Source organism: Microcaecilia unicolor, chromosome 7 (assembly GCF_901765095.1).
Source record: "Microcaecilia unicolor chromosome 7, aMicUni1.1, whole genome shotgun sequence".
NCBI lineage: Eukaryota > Metazoa > Chordata > Amphibia > Gymnophiona > Siphonopidae > Microcaecilia > Microcaecilia unicolor.
The window spans coordinates 175,593,161-175,607,257 of NC_044037.1; the positions used below are offsets into that span (position 1 = coordinate 175,593,161).

Here is a 14,097-nt window from a genome sequence, read left to right on the forward strand (position 1 = left end):
ACTGGAGTACTCAGGCAAGGCAGACACGAACGGGGAAGGGCTAAAGCTAAGGACAACCAGGGTGGAACAAGCAGGCAGGGAACTATAGCAGAAAACAGACAGATCAGGGAAACATTAAGGAACTGGAGCTAGGCAGAGCAGATACAGCAGCAGGGGACTAAAGTTAAAGACACACAGGGCTGAAACAGCAGGAGGGAAACTAGAGCTGACCATGAGCAAAACAGCAGCAAACAGTAAGGAACTGAAGCTAGGCAGAGCAGATATAGCAGCAAAGAACTAAAGTTAAAGATACACCAGGCAAAAACAAACAGAAGAAACTAAAGCTAAGGACACACAAAGCAGATACTAGCGGAGCTAGAGCAGCAACAAACACTCTCAGACAAAAGCACATCTGTTGCAAAGGCAAAGCCTGAAAGTTCCCAGGTGCTTAATAAGGCAATTACAGATGATGTCACCGGTGAGGCTTGACAGCAGAACCACCGGGGCAAGTCTAGAAAGCTGGAACATTAGGACTGGAATGGAACCTGGAAGGCATCTGGGAAACAGGAAAAAGCAGTCCGCAGCAACCACAGGACCCGGTCCCCCGGAGGCAAGGTGAGTGTAGGCATGGAATAAAGTCACAGTCGTGACAACGTCAGAATATAAGGTCAGTCTTTTTGCTGACAATTTGCTATCTCTGACCTCCCCTATTATCACTTTTACCCAATTTGCTTCTGGAACTCCGGGCGTATTCCCTGGTGTCAGAGTTCAAAGTTAATATGGGTAAGACTGAAGCGCTTAATCTTACTATAGATGGCCCCACGCTTGGGACCGTGCAAGCTTCCTTCCCTTTCCGGTGGGTTACTAAGGAGTTAAAGTACTTGGGTGTTTGGATTCAACTACATTATAATAAACTGTATGAGGCTAATTACCCTAAAGTGATGGCTAGAATTTATGCCGATTTCGAGCGTTAGAAGAGCTTGTCCTTTACTTGGTTTGACAGGATTTCCGACCTTAATATGAATGTATAACCCAGGCTACTTTATCTTTTTCAGGTTCTTCCTGTTGCAGTTCCTAAGAGTGTTCTCTTCTAAATAGGCTTGAGATTTATTTATGGGGGGGTAGAACACCGAGATTTTCTAGGAAATTGTTGTTTAAAGATATAGGAAAAGGGGGGTTGGGGTGTCCATGACTTTTGGCAATATTACTGGGTTGCACAAGCAAGAGCTTCTATGGAATGGTTTCAGAACCATGCTTACAAGCTGTGGGTCCAAATTGAACAATTCCAGGTTTGGGCAGTGCCATTAAATTTCTTGATGTGGCTCCCTAGACACTACTGGACTATTGGGGGGGGGGGGGTGCCTACTGTTGCTCTTACCTTTTGGATTTGGGATACACTTCCTTTGCTGGACTTCAGCTGTCTCGTTACACACCAACTTGTAATCCTTTGTTCCCTTCTGGGTTGGAATCCCCCATATTTGAGGTTTGGAGGCAGTGGGGCTTAAGTCGCTGGGGGCCAGATGTATGATGAAGATTCCTTTATCCGTTTTGCCACTTTGGCACGAGATTATGATCTGCCACAGAATCACTTTTATGCTTATTTACAAGTGAAACATTTTTTAACATCTAAAGAACTGAAGAAACATCTCGCAGGAGAGTATACCTTCTTGGAGGATGTGTGTGAGGGCTTTCGCTATACAAAGAATCTGGTGGGAAGGATCTATGGTCATCTCCGAGATTCTAGTCTCCCAGATTTTGCTCATTGGTGGAAATGAGAGCATGAGCTGGGTGTGGTGTTCCCCTCTGAGGAATGGGACTCTGTGGAAAAATCTTTTGTCACCATTGCTATTGTTTCTAATGTTAAAGAAAATAATTATAAGGTTTTGTACTGATGGTATTTGACCACATTGTATTGGCTGTTGATACCCCCAGGCTTCATCCCTATGCTGGCAGCAGTGTGTTTATAAGGGTATAATGGGATACTTGTGGTGAACTTGCCCAAAGACTCAAGCCTTTTGGAAGAGCTTATGTTTTCAAATCGTGTGGATAACGGGCTTTAAGGTGCCATGGGACCCTGGGATCTTCCTTTTTAATAAGGCTATCCTGGGTGTTTGTAAAACTCAGACTCTTCTAGTGGCATCTCCTGTGAGGATTTTTTTTCTTTTTCTTTTTCTGATTGGTAGTCCAGGATGTTGGGTGAACTCTTTTTATTTACAGGGTGCAGTCCACCTGGATGGGGGGGGGGGGGGGGAGGAGGGTGTTGTACCTTATACCATAAAATTTGTTAAAAATTTGGAGAATTCAGGATTGTTTCCACTGTTGCAAGCCATTGTTCAAACTTATTAGGGGCTTTTTTTGTATGCTTCAACGTGTTTACTACTTTGTGCATGTGCTTTTCTGTTTGAAAGTTAATAAAAATCTCCTTTAAATTAAAAAAAAAAAAAAGTCTTGTTTCTGTTACCAAACTCTGAGCTATAAGAACATTCATTTTGCAGATCTGTAAAAATGATTCTCCGGGGACAAGCAGGCCATATTCTCACGTGTGAGTGACATCGTCCATGTTACCTGGTTCAAAACATTAAAAAATCTAATATTGTTTTAAGAGCACATACAGTGTCTTCACCACGCATGCACGAGTGCCTTCCTGCCAACCACGAGAGAGTGGGAGCAGCAGTTTCTTCTCATCCGCTATAAGGAGAGGACGTGGTATTTGTGGCTTCTCACACTGTCTGGTTTGCGAGTACTTTTTTCGAGCCATTATGTCTTCCCTAGGAGATTTTTTTTTCTCCTATTTTTTCTTGTATTCTTTTTTTTTTTTTTTTTTGCCTTCCTTTATTGTTTCAGTTATTTTTTTTCCCCACTTTTAAGTTTTCTTATTTTTGTTCACATTCTTTAGACCCTCTTAGGCCTGAGTTCCAGTCAGGACTCATTCCTTGTATTTTTTTTTGGTTGCTTTGCCCCTTTTGTCTGGAACAATCGAGCTGTTTGATTTGGCCACAGCTGTTTTTTCTTCCATGTCATTGAAGGTTCCCATGGCTTTAAGCGCTGCACCCGGTGCAATAGGACCATCTCTGGCAAAGACACTCATTCTTGGTGTCTTCAGTATTTGGGGCCTGAACATACCCCTTCCAACTGTGTTCTGTGTTTGTATGAAGAAAAAAACCCAGCTGGCCAGAGATGCTCAGTTAGATAAAAGTTTTGGAGCCCGGTCTGAATCCTTGATGTCAGTATCAGCATTGACGTTGAGATGTGCATCGGTTCACATGGCTGCTAGGCCTGTCTCGGATACTGGGAGTGTACATGCATCGAGCGGCTTTCCACCTGCCTTGATGACCAAGAGGCATCAGAATCGATCCACCTTGACACATGGTGCTGGGAGTTCCGGGGCACTGAGGGAACCCCCGGTCCTCGAGAAGCGTCAGCGCTGGGAAGACTGCTCCCCCTCCATACAAGAGGTACCGATATGTAGGTCTCCATGCAACCATGACCTGGCACCTGTTTTGACCCTGGTAGTTCAGAAATCCCCAGCCTTTCACAATGGCCTCTCTTGATGAGTACATCCAAGTCACGCTCCATGAGCCCTTGGTGAGGCTTTTACAACAGAGTGCATCGGCGTCTGGGGTGCTTGCATTTGTCATGCCCTGCAGCTTCTGATGCTGGTGCTGTCTGTGGCCCCAGTGTTGACAGCTGCTTGTGCTGGCACCCCCTCGATGTTGGTAGAGGAAACTTTGCCGGAGTCAAGGTGGAGCTTCTACCTCGACACCCATTTCAAAGACATGGTTCCTCTCTATTGAAGCAGGCTCATTCTTGGCCCTTCCATGAGGAGTTCTTTGCCGACATCGATGAGCGCTCATGGGAGTCTGACAACTTCTTCCTTCCTTGAGGGGCCAGTCATCTGTAGGCATATCCTTCCATCCCTCTTGTGGGGAATACTTTGCTGAAACACAAGCAAGACTGAGGAACCACGATGCTGATCACTCCATTCTGGCCTTGGCACGGGTTCCCTCTTCTTCTGGAGTTGTCCTCTGAACAACCTTGGAGATGGGAGTGTTTTCAGACCCTCATCATGTAGAACGAGGGATCTCTTCTACAACCCAGCCTTCTTCAGTCTCTGGCCCTCACTGCCGGGAGATGCTTCATTGCACCTTCCTGGGGGTGTCTCCAAGGTCTTGCTGGCTTCCAGGAAAGATTCCACTAAGAGGTGTTACTCTTTCAAATGGAGGAGGTTTGTTGTCGGGTGTGAGGGCAAGACCCTAGATCCCCTTTCTTGCCCTACACAGACCCTGCTTGAATACCTTCTACACCTCTCTGGTTTCAAGACTAACCCTGTAAGGGTTCACCTTAGTGTGATTAGTGCTTACCATCTCTGTGTAGAGGGTAAGCCCATCTCTGGACAGCCTCTAGTTATTCACTTCATGAATGGTTTGCTTTTGACAAAGCCCCCTGTCAAGCCTCTGCCAGTGTCATGGGACCTCAATGTTGTCCTCACTCAGCTGATGAAAGCTCCTTTTGGGTCACTCGATTCCTTCCATCAGAAGTACTTGACCTGGAAGGTCTTGTTTTTGGTGGCTTTTAGTTCAGCTCGCTGGGTCAGTGAGCTTCAAACCCTAGTGTTGGATTCACCTTATACTAAATTCATCACAACAAAGTAGTTCTCTGCACGCACCCTAAGTTCCTGCCTAAGGTTGTGTTGGAGTTCCATGTAAACTAGTTGATTGTCCTTCCAACATTTTTTCCCAGATCTCATGTCCATTCTGGCGAAAGCGCACTGCACACCTTGGACTGCAAGTGAGCATTGGCCTTTTACTTGGAGTGGACTAGGTCCTATAGACAGTCCACCCAGTTTTTTGTTTCTTTTGATCCCACCAGGATGGGGTTTGCCATCGGGAAACATCCATTTTGAGTTGGCTGGCAGTTTGCATTTCGTTCACTTATGCCCAGGCTGGGCTGACTCTTGAGGGTCATGTGAAGGCTCATAATGTCGGAGTCATGGCGGCATCAGTAGCCCACTTGAGGTCAGCCTCCATTGAAGAAATATGCAAGGCTGCAACTTGGTCTTCAGCCCACACATTCACATCTCATTACTGCCTTGAGCAGGATACCTGACACAGTAGTCAGTTTGGACAGACAGTTCTGCAGAATTTGTTTGGGGTCTAGAGTCCAACTCCACCCCCTAGACCTGTTTTTTTTACTGTTTCAGGCTGAACTCTCACACGATTCTCTATGGTTTCAGTTTAATTACTTTTTTGACCTTGCTATTGGGAGGTCCAAGTCCAATTGGTTGTTGTTTTTGGTGAACCTGGAAGCTAGGAATTCCCACATGTGAGAATATGGCCTGCTTGTCCTTGGAGAAGGCAAGCAGGTATTCTCTGAGGACTGCAGACCATTCATTCTCTCACAAACCCTCCCTCCTCCCCTTGGAGTGGATGCTACGCTAGAGTGTTGTACTGCTGGCCCCGCTGTCTTGTGGCGGGTGGGTGAGAGAGCACTCGCGCATGTGCAGTGAAGACGCTGTGCATGGTCTTAAAGCAATGTTAGCCTTTTTAATGCTCCGCTCCAGGTGACTTGGATGACATCACCCCCATGTGAGATTGAATTGGCTTGCTGTCCACGGAGAATACCTGCTACAGGTAAGTATCTTTGCTTTTTCTGTGCAATATGTGTAACCACAGCAATTATATTACTATGTAAGCTCACAGAGCAGAACTATTACAAAATTTCAGTAATTGCAATATGTATTCCTTAAGTAAAACCACCCAAGACCTAGAAATCAAAGAGCAATGGTATATGCAGTTCTCTGTCTCAATTGATCAGACTGAATCTGCTGCCTGTCGTCTGAGCACATTGGTTGAAAGACCGTGATCAATGTTTTCTGCTCAATTTATATCTAGTTAGCGTGCTCTGTTTTTGCAAGTTAGCCCCCACACACTAAGCGAAAGGAAAGACCAGGTAGTGTCATTATAGGTGTGGTGGATGGGATATTGTATTGCAAACCTAGATTCCAAGCTTTGATTTTTTTTTATGATAAAGAGTAACAGTCATGTTACGCTTTGGGGACTTTCACTGGTATTTTTAGGAATTTGACAGATCATGTTTTTGGTTTCTAAGAGCATGATCTTTAAGACTGTTTATACTGTAACACCCAGATAATGGGAAAGCTTTAATCTTACAGTTTCAAATGGCAATCTATTTGCTAGCCTCCTGATCATAAACCATTTTATTTATTGACTAGTAAAAAAGGCCTGTTTCTGACACAAATGAAACGGGCGCTAGCCGTCACCTTGTCACATTGTTTCTTCACCTTTAGATCCTCGGACACCAACACCCCAAGGGCTCTCTCTTGAGTCAAGCTTACTAATCTCTCCCCTCCTATCCGATATCTCTCTTTTGGGTTTCTGCACCCCAAGTGCATCACTCTACACTTCTTAGCATTAAATTTTAACTTCCAGACCATCGACAATTCTTCTAACATGTGGAGATCCCTTCTCATTGTTTCTACTCCCTCCAGGGTATCCACTCTATTGGCTATTTTCATGTCATCCGCAAAAAGACAAACCTTTCCTTCCAACCCTTCAGCAATATCTCCCACAAATATATTAAACAGAATAGGCCCCAGCACTGACCCCTGAGGAATTCCACTTCTTACCTTCCTTTTCTCCGAGCGGATTCCATTTACCACTACCCTCGGTCATCCAGATTCCTATCTAGTTCGTCACTTTCGGTCCTAAGTTCAACCCTTTCAGTTTATTCACGAGTCTTCTGTGGGGAACTGTATCAAAGGCTTTGCTGAAATCCAAGTAGATTACATATAGCGCACATCCTTCATCCAGTTTTTTGGTCAACCAGTCAAAGAAGTCAATAATATTCATTTAGCAGGATTTTCCTTTGGTAAAGCCATGTTGCCTCGGGTCCTGCAACCCATTGGCTTCTAGAAAGTTAACTATCCTTTCTTTCAGCAGCAACTCCATTATTTTTCCTACCACTGATGTGAGACTTACGGTCTGTAGTTTCCCACTTCTTCCCTACAAAAAGTTTATATCTTTCTACTTTTTTTCTTTTATTTTGAATGCTTTATTCTGGATATGTTAAAGAAATTAAATACAATAAGAGTGTAAAGAGCTATATAGCATTTCAAATTGTCAGTCCAATACTCCCCCTCTTCTCTTCATCCCTTTCTCCTTCTGTCACTCCTTTCCAATAATTTCCCAGATTGGACCATTCCTCAGCATCTTTGTTAAATCTCTGGTGTATCTGTCTGTTTCTTCATCTTTGCTATGAAATCCAAATGTTCTGTCCATTTTTGGAGCGTTGGAGCTTCCATTTGTTTCTAGCCACTTCTTGCTGTCATAATACTTCATTCTATTATGTAGTTTCCCACTATTCCAGAACCTGTGGGATAGTTGTGTCCATCCACCAGCAAGTGGAGATACAGAATTGAAAACTGAGCTGAGACTTGTCTCTTGGCATGTAGTCAGTTTCTCTGTATTTTCTGTCTCCAGAAGGTAGATGGACACACTTTTCAGCCTCTGGTTCTGAGTGCTTTGCTCTTGGTCCAGTTGGTCAACTGGTCCCCAGTTGAACTTTGTGGGTGGCTAGAGTCTGCAAAGTCATATCTGTAGGTCTTCAGATCCCTGTCTCTGGTGGTCCGCAAATGTACTTCTTCCCTACCTTCACCTCTCCCCTCCCCTATTTCCTGTGGAGCTCTCCTTTTCCAGCACAACAAACTTAAAAGAAAAAGGAGAAGGAAAGAGGTTTGCTGGAGAGCGTGGGACAGAGTATTATCTGGGGTAAGACTTGTGGAGACTGTGAGCCAGGGGTGAGCAACTGGCAGTGATGAGGCGGGCTAAAACTTCACTCAGAACAGCTTGGAGGGCTGTAAGTTCTCCTTGGTGCAGGAGAGGGATCCTGACACACCGCTTGGGACACATTGTGCTGCGCTTGTCACAGTTGGGGTGAATGGCGATTCTTGTGGAGGCAGTTAAGCTGTGTTCCCACTGTGGGAGCTGCCGGCTGGCGTCTGGGCATTGGAATGCTTGCAATCTGGGAATCCCGTAGGACACAGAGGAAACAGTCGGTGGCAGCGGACTTTGGATTTGGCGCAGCATCTAAATATGCTGGGATCTTCAGGCTCTCCGGCAGGGCTGGTGCACAGTTTGATGCAGGAGAGCATGGGAACAGGCTCCATTTTGTGCAGTGGGGAGCAATCTCTGTCTGATCACGCGTTGAGCACAGCTGCCAATTTACAGGCTCAGGGCCCGATAGAGCATTCAGCTGCATCGGGATCTTTGTTTTCTCTGGAGTTTATATTGCTCTTAGACCATGTCTATTCAATGATGTAGGGACAGTCAGAGTTGCTGCAAGGTGCTTCAGGTTCTCTCCCTGTTGCCCCTCCAACACCTAAGAGATCTTGCTTAGACCTCCAGGAGTGGGCAGATGAGGCTTTCTCTACTTCTCACTCCTTATCTTGTGTGGCCAGCGTCTATTCAGAGGAGCCATTGTTGAAGGAGCCATTAGAAAAGGTAGAGCTCCCCCCTGAGGAGGGGGAATATCCGAAAGTACTAAGGTTGTTCCATAAAGAGAAGCTTGGTACTCTAATTTCTGAGGTACTGATGGTGCTTTCCATTCAGGAGCCTTCTGCTTCGGTATCAGGAGTTCCATCTTTGTTGATCGTGAGGGGACTTAATGGTCCTTCTAAGGCCTTATTGATGCATCCAGTCATTGAAGACCTGATTACAGTAGAAAGGGGTCTCACTGGATGTGGGGCTGAGAGTGGAAAGAGCCATGGCTTGCCTCTACCCTCTAGCTCCAGAGGAGAGAGATACATTGCATCACTTTGCCGGTGGAAGTAGGCATTTCCGTCAAAGACCTACAGGATAAGAAGCTAGAAGGCTTGCTGAAACAAGCCTTTGAAGTGGCCTCTTCGAGCCTTCAAGTGACACTGTGCAGCTTGTTTGTGGCAAAAGCATGTCTGAAGTGGCATCAGCAGTCGGCAATGCAAGTTGGATGCCATAATGCCCAGCTGGAAGCGGGATTAGCCTACATGACAGATGCTGTTAATGACATGTTACTGTCTGCAGTATGTCTTTGGCCATCATAGCATGTTGGCAACTCTGGTTGTGTCATTTGGGCAGCAGATGCTGCATCAGTCGCATCTAGTTAAACTGCTCTTTCGGGGCAAGTTGCTATTTGGAGAAGATCTTGGTAACTTATTTATTTATTTATTTATTGTGAACATTTATATCCCACATATTCCCACGAAGGCGGGCTCTATGTGGCGTACAATGCAGGAGAAAGTACAACATAATAACAGGAGTGCAAAGCTGAAGAGAAGAGAGAAAAAAAAAGTAGTGAAGGGGAGGGAGGGAAAACTGAATGGGAAAGGAAGGCGGAGATGCAAGGATCAAGCTGCTGAGGAGAATGAACGATCACATAGGTAGGTCTTCAGGGATTTCTTGAATAGGCTGTGATCAGTGGTCTCTTTTAACGATGATGGGAGAGCATGCCAATAACGGGGACACTGGAAGCAAAATGAAGAGGCAAAGAGCAGCTTGTATCTCAAGTTCCTGCAGGTAGGAAAGTGGAGATTGAAGTAGGTGCGGGAGGACTGCACGGCATTCCTGGGTGGGAGGTCGACCAGGCTATACATATAGGCAGGAGCGTCCCCATATATAATCTTGTGTGTAAGGGCACAGACTATGAACTCAATCCGCTCCTTGATCGGGAGCCAGTGGAGCTTCTCACGAAGGGGTGCTGCTGCCTCAAATCGAGATTTGCCAAATAGCAGCCTCGCCACTGTGTTCTGTGCAGTCTGGGAGATACTAAGCCACAGTGGTTGCCAGAGGATAAGCCAAAAGCCTCTGATCATCTGTCTTCAGGGGGCTCTCGATATCAATTTTGAGACAGTAGATGGTATCGGCCTGGTCATGAGCAGTATGGTCAGAAGTCTCACTTTCAGGCATGCCAGTCTTCCTTTTGTGTGAACAGGAAGTCTTCCTCTCAGTCAGCTAGAGTGCCCAATGCCTGCAGAGCTTGACAATGATGTGAGGCTGTTCCACTCTTCTCTTCCTCAGATGGGAGGACATCTTTAGGAGTTTCTGGAAGAGCGGGCAAAAATGTGGTCAGACCAATGTATTCTGGATATTCTTACAGAAAGTTACCAGTTGGAGTTCTCCTGGCTGGTCGCTGCTCTCTTCTTGCAGTCTCCTTGTTAAAGGGAACCAAGGTGGTCGAGGTTCAGACGACAGTAGGTTCCTTGCTGGTGCTCAGGGTCATTGTTTCAGAACGTTGGGCAGGAACGAAGTACTCTATCAGTTTCATTCTCCCAAAGAAGGAAGGCACCTTTCGTCTGGTCTTAAATCTCAAAGAGGTCTAAACTGCTGCCTTAGAGTGTCCCATGTTCACATGGAGACACTAAGAGCAGTCATAGCCTCAGTTCAAGCAGAAAAATTTCTCACTGCTTTCAATCTCAAGGAAGCATACTTGCATATACCTATATGGCTGCTGCATCAGATGTTTCTATGTTTTGTGGTTCTGGGCCATCACTTATTATGTTTATTATTACAATTTTATATGTCACCTAGCTTAATCAGATCATGGTGGTTAACAAATTCATAACAGTACAAATTATGTAAAAGAATAAAACTCCATGTAACGTAATGGAAAAAAGCAGATTACAGTCATTCCATAAACGTGTTGCCAAACATGAGAAAGTGCTCTCTTGTCCAATCCCACTTTACTCTAGATCTAGATAGGACCACCATCCTAAAATCCTGCATGGATCTTAGTACCCTACCTGGAATATATGGAATCACTAAGGTACTTAAATAGCGTGGTTGCAATTCATAAAAAGCCTTGTGTGCCAATAGAAGCATCTTAAAATAAATCCTAATTTAATAGGCAACTAATTATAGTGATCATATCCACTTGTACTTACCCCTCCCTTTGACTTTATTGAATCTGTTCCCTCCCTGACTTGTACCATTTGTAATATTGTAAGCCACATTGAGTTCGCTTTGTGGGATAATGTGGGGTATAAATGTACCAAAAATAAATAAATATTTGTATTTATTTCCTAATAATATAATTGCTGCATTTTGAAGAATTTGGAGTGGAGGAGTGGCCTAGTGGTTAGGGTGGAGGACTTTGGTCCTGGGGAACTGAGGAACTGAGTTCGATTCCCGGCACAGGCAGCTCCTTGTGACTCTGGGCAAGTCACTTAACCCTCCATTGCCTGCTGCATTGAGCCTGCCATGAGTGGGAAAGCAACGGGTTCAAATGTAACAAAAAAAAAATTGTAATCTTTTTATTTTATTCTCTGGTAAATCACATTTGCATAATCTAACCACGCTATCACCAAAGCATGTAACAATGCTGCTTCATTAAACATGTACTTTAATGACCTCAAGTAATATTACAAAACCTTCTCTCAGTACCTCCTTAATTTGATCTTCAGAGGTCAACTTTGAGTCAATAAGCACCCCCAGTTATCTGAATGATCCTACTGGTGTTATTGGTAGTCCAAATAATGCAGGTGTAGTAGTAGGGGTATCATGCTATCTTGTAATTCAACACATCCTTGTACGTTTAAGACTAAATGATGTACACATACCCATTACGACATAGCATTTAATTCTTCTTGCAATCTAGACCTGTCCAAAGTTTGTGGACATATTCTTGCAATAATTAATATATCAACTGCATAGCAGACACACTCAAACTTTGTAGTAACGTTAACAAATGATATAAAAATATGTTGAACAACATGGGAGGTAGGGCAGAGCCCTGTGGCAGTCTACAATTGATCTGGTATTTTGAAGAATAGTACGAATTAAAGATACCTGAAATGTTCTATTACTCAAAAATTATATAAAAACCACTGTAAGTCCGTTCCTGAGATAGCAATGTCTCTCAAGCATTGTAATAATAATGGGGGATCTATCAAATCAAAAGCAGAGGCTAAATCTATTGGCATTGCCAAAGCTTTGTCACCATTATCCAATAGCTCACATACCTCACTAAGCGTGGCAGATATTAATGTCTCTATGTTGTGTCCCTCTCTAAACCCTGCTTGCCGGGGATGCAAAATATTAGTTGATTCTACAAAGTTCACTAACTGTTCTAACACCAGTTGTTCTACAATCTTAGCTGCAAAAGACAAATTTGATATAAGCCTATAATTTTGTACTTTTAGGCGATCTGTTATGTCTTTTACTACTGGCCAAACCATTGAGTGTTTCCAAAGATTAGGAATTATTCCCAAGTTCAGACTTTGGTTATCATATGTAGCAACAACGGGACAATGCCTTGCAATCTTGAGCCAAGAAGTAGGGATATGATCTAAAATAAAGAAGCATGTTTAATTTCGGTAATTACTTTGTAGAGCTTTGTAACAGTACATGACTGAAAAGCTGTCCATTGAGTCACCGGCAATATATTTTTCTTTACCAGTAGTGAATTAAAACTGGTAGAGCTATGAATTCCACCAACTTGTGAAGAAGATCAATGCAGCTTTCTTACTTTATCGCAGAAAAAGTTACCCAGAGATCCCAAAGAAGGCATTAATAAAACTTGCCCTGCTAATTTCTTCACCAAAGAGAAAAAAGTTTGTGTGTTGTTCCCTTTTTCCAATACTTGTTTAGAGTAATATTCCATCTTAGCCCACTTTACTTCTTGATTATAAAATCTCTGCAACTGCCTACATTTATTTAAAGAAACAGACATACAATATTTCTTCCAAATGCCTACACATGTTAAGGGACCAATTTGTGCCTACCCATATTAAGGGACACTCTTTAGATGCTGTTGCTTTTTCTTCTTATTTGATTATTATATCGTAAGTATATAAATATTGCCATACTGTGAAAGACCAAAGGTCCATTGAGCCCAGCATCCTGTTTCCAACCGTGGCCAATCCAGGTCACAGATACCCGGCAAGATCCCAAAAATGTACAAAACATTTTATACTGCTTATCCAAGAAATAGTGGATAACGGTCTACAGACTTTTCCTTTAGGAAGTCGTCCAAACTAAGCTAATCGCCTTTACCACATTCTCTGGCAACGAATTCCAGAGTTTAATTACACGTTGAGTGAAGAAAAATTTTCTCCGATTCGTTTTAAATTTACTACATTGTAGCTTCATCGCATGCCCCCTAGTCCTAGTATTTTTGGAAAGCGTGAACAGACGCTTCACATCTATCCGTTCAGCTCCACTCATTATTTTATAGACCTCTATCATATCTCCACTCAGCCGCCTTTTCTCCAAGCTGAAGAGCCCTAGCCGCTTTAGCCTTTCCTCATAGGGAAGTCGTCCCATCCCCTTATCATTTTCGTTGCCCTTCTTTGCACCTTTTCTAATTCTACTATATTTTTTTTGAGATGCGGCGACCAGAATTGAACACAATATTCGAGGTGCGGTCGCACCATGGAGCGATACAAAGGCATTATAACATCCTCATTTTTGTTTTCCATTCCTTTCCTAATAATACCTAACATTCTATTTGCTTTCTTAGCCGCAGCAGCACACTGTCTCAGATATAAACTGGATTCCTACAGCTTGGTTGGATCATTCTCTGAGGACAAGCAAACCATAATTCTTACAGTTGGGTAACGCAATCTGGCGTTGCCTGGTCTAGAGCTTCTAACAAGCTTGAAGAGAGCATTTGTGGTGCGAGAGGCACGCTGCACTGCTTGTGAGTGAGTGCCTTCCCGCCTGCCTCGAGAGCGTGGTTACCACAGTTCTTTTTTTACCGTGGAGGAGAGTGGCTGCTCTTCACAGCACGGTCCGGGAAGAGCTTTTTTTGTGCCTTTCGGCATTTTTTTGCAGTGATATTTGTTTGCCCATGTTCGAGTTCCCTTTTCCCTTCTTCCATTATTGTTTGTTTATTTTTTGCCCGCAGTTTTGTTTCTTTTGTTTTCCGTGTCTTTATCTGCTTACAGTTTTCTATGTTTCTCTGCTTCTTTTTTGGATTGATGATAAGGAACTGGCTGCTTGAGGGAGGAATTGGTGCTCCTCTTTCCATCTTCCACTTCTTCCATGTATATTTTCACATATCCCCCCCCCCCCCCCCCCAAACACACTCCCTGTAATTTTATCTCCATCTCATGCAACAGAAAGGAAG

The 14,097-nt window shown here is 43.9% G+C and overlaps 1 protein-coding gene across 1 annotated transcript in view; it reads left to right on the forward strand.

Annotated features, from left to right (window-relative positions):
- The window catches only part of VPS8 (VPS8 subunit of CORVET complex), a 932,181-nt gene that overhangs the window by 39,727 nt on the left and 878,357 nt on the right, over nucleotides 1-14,097 (forward strand). The window lies entirely within an intron of this gene.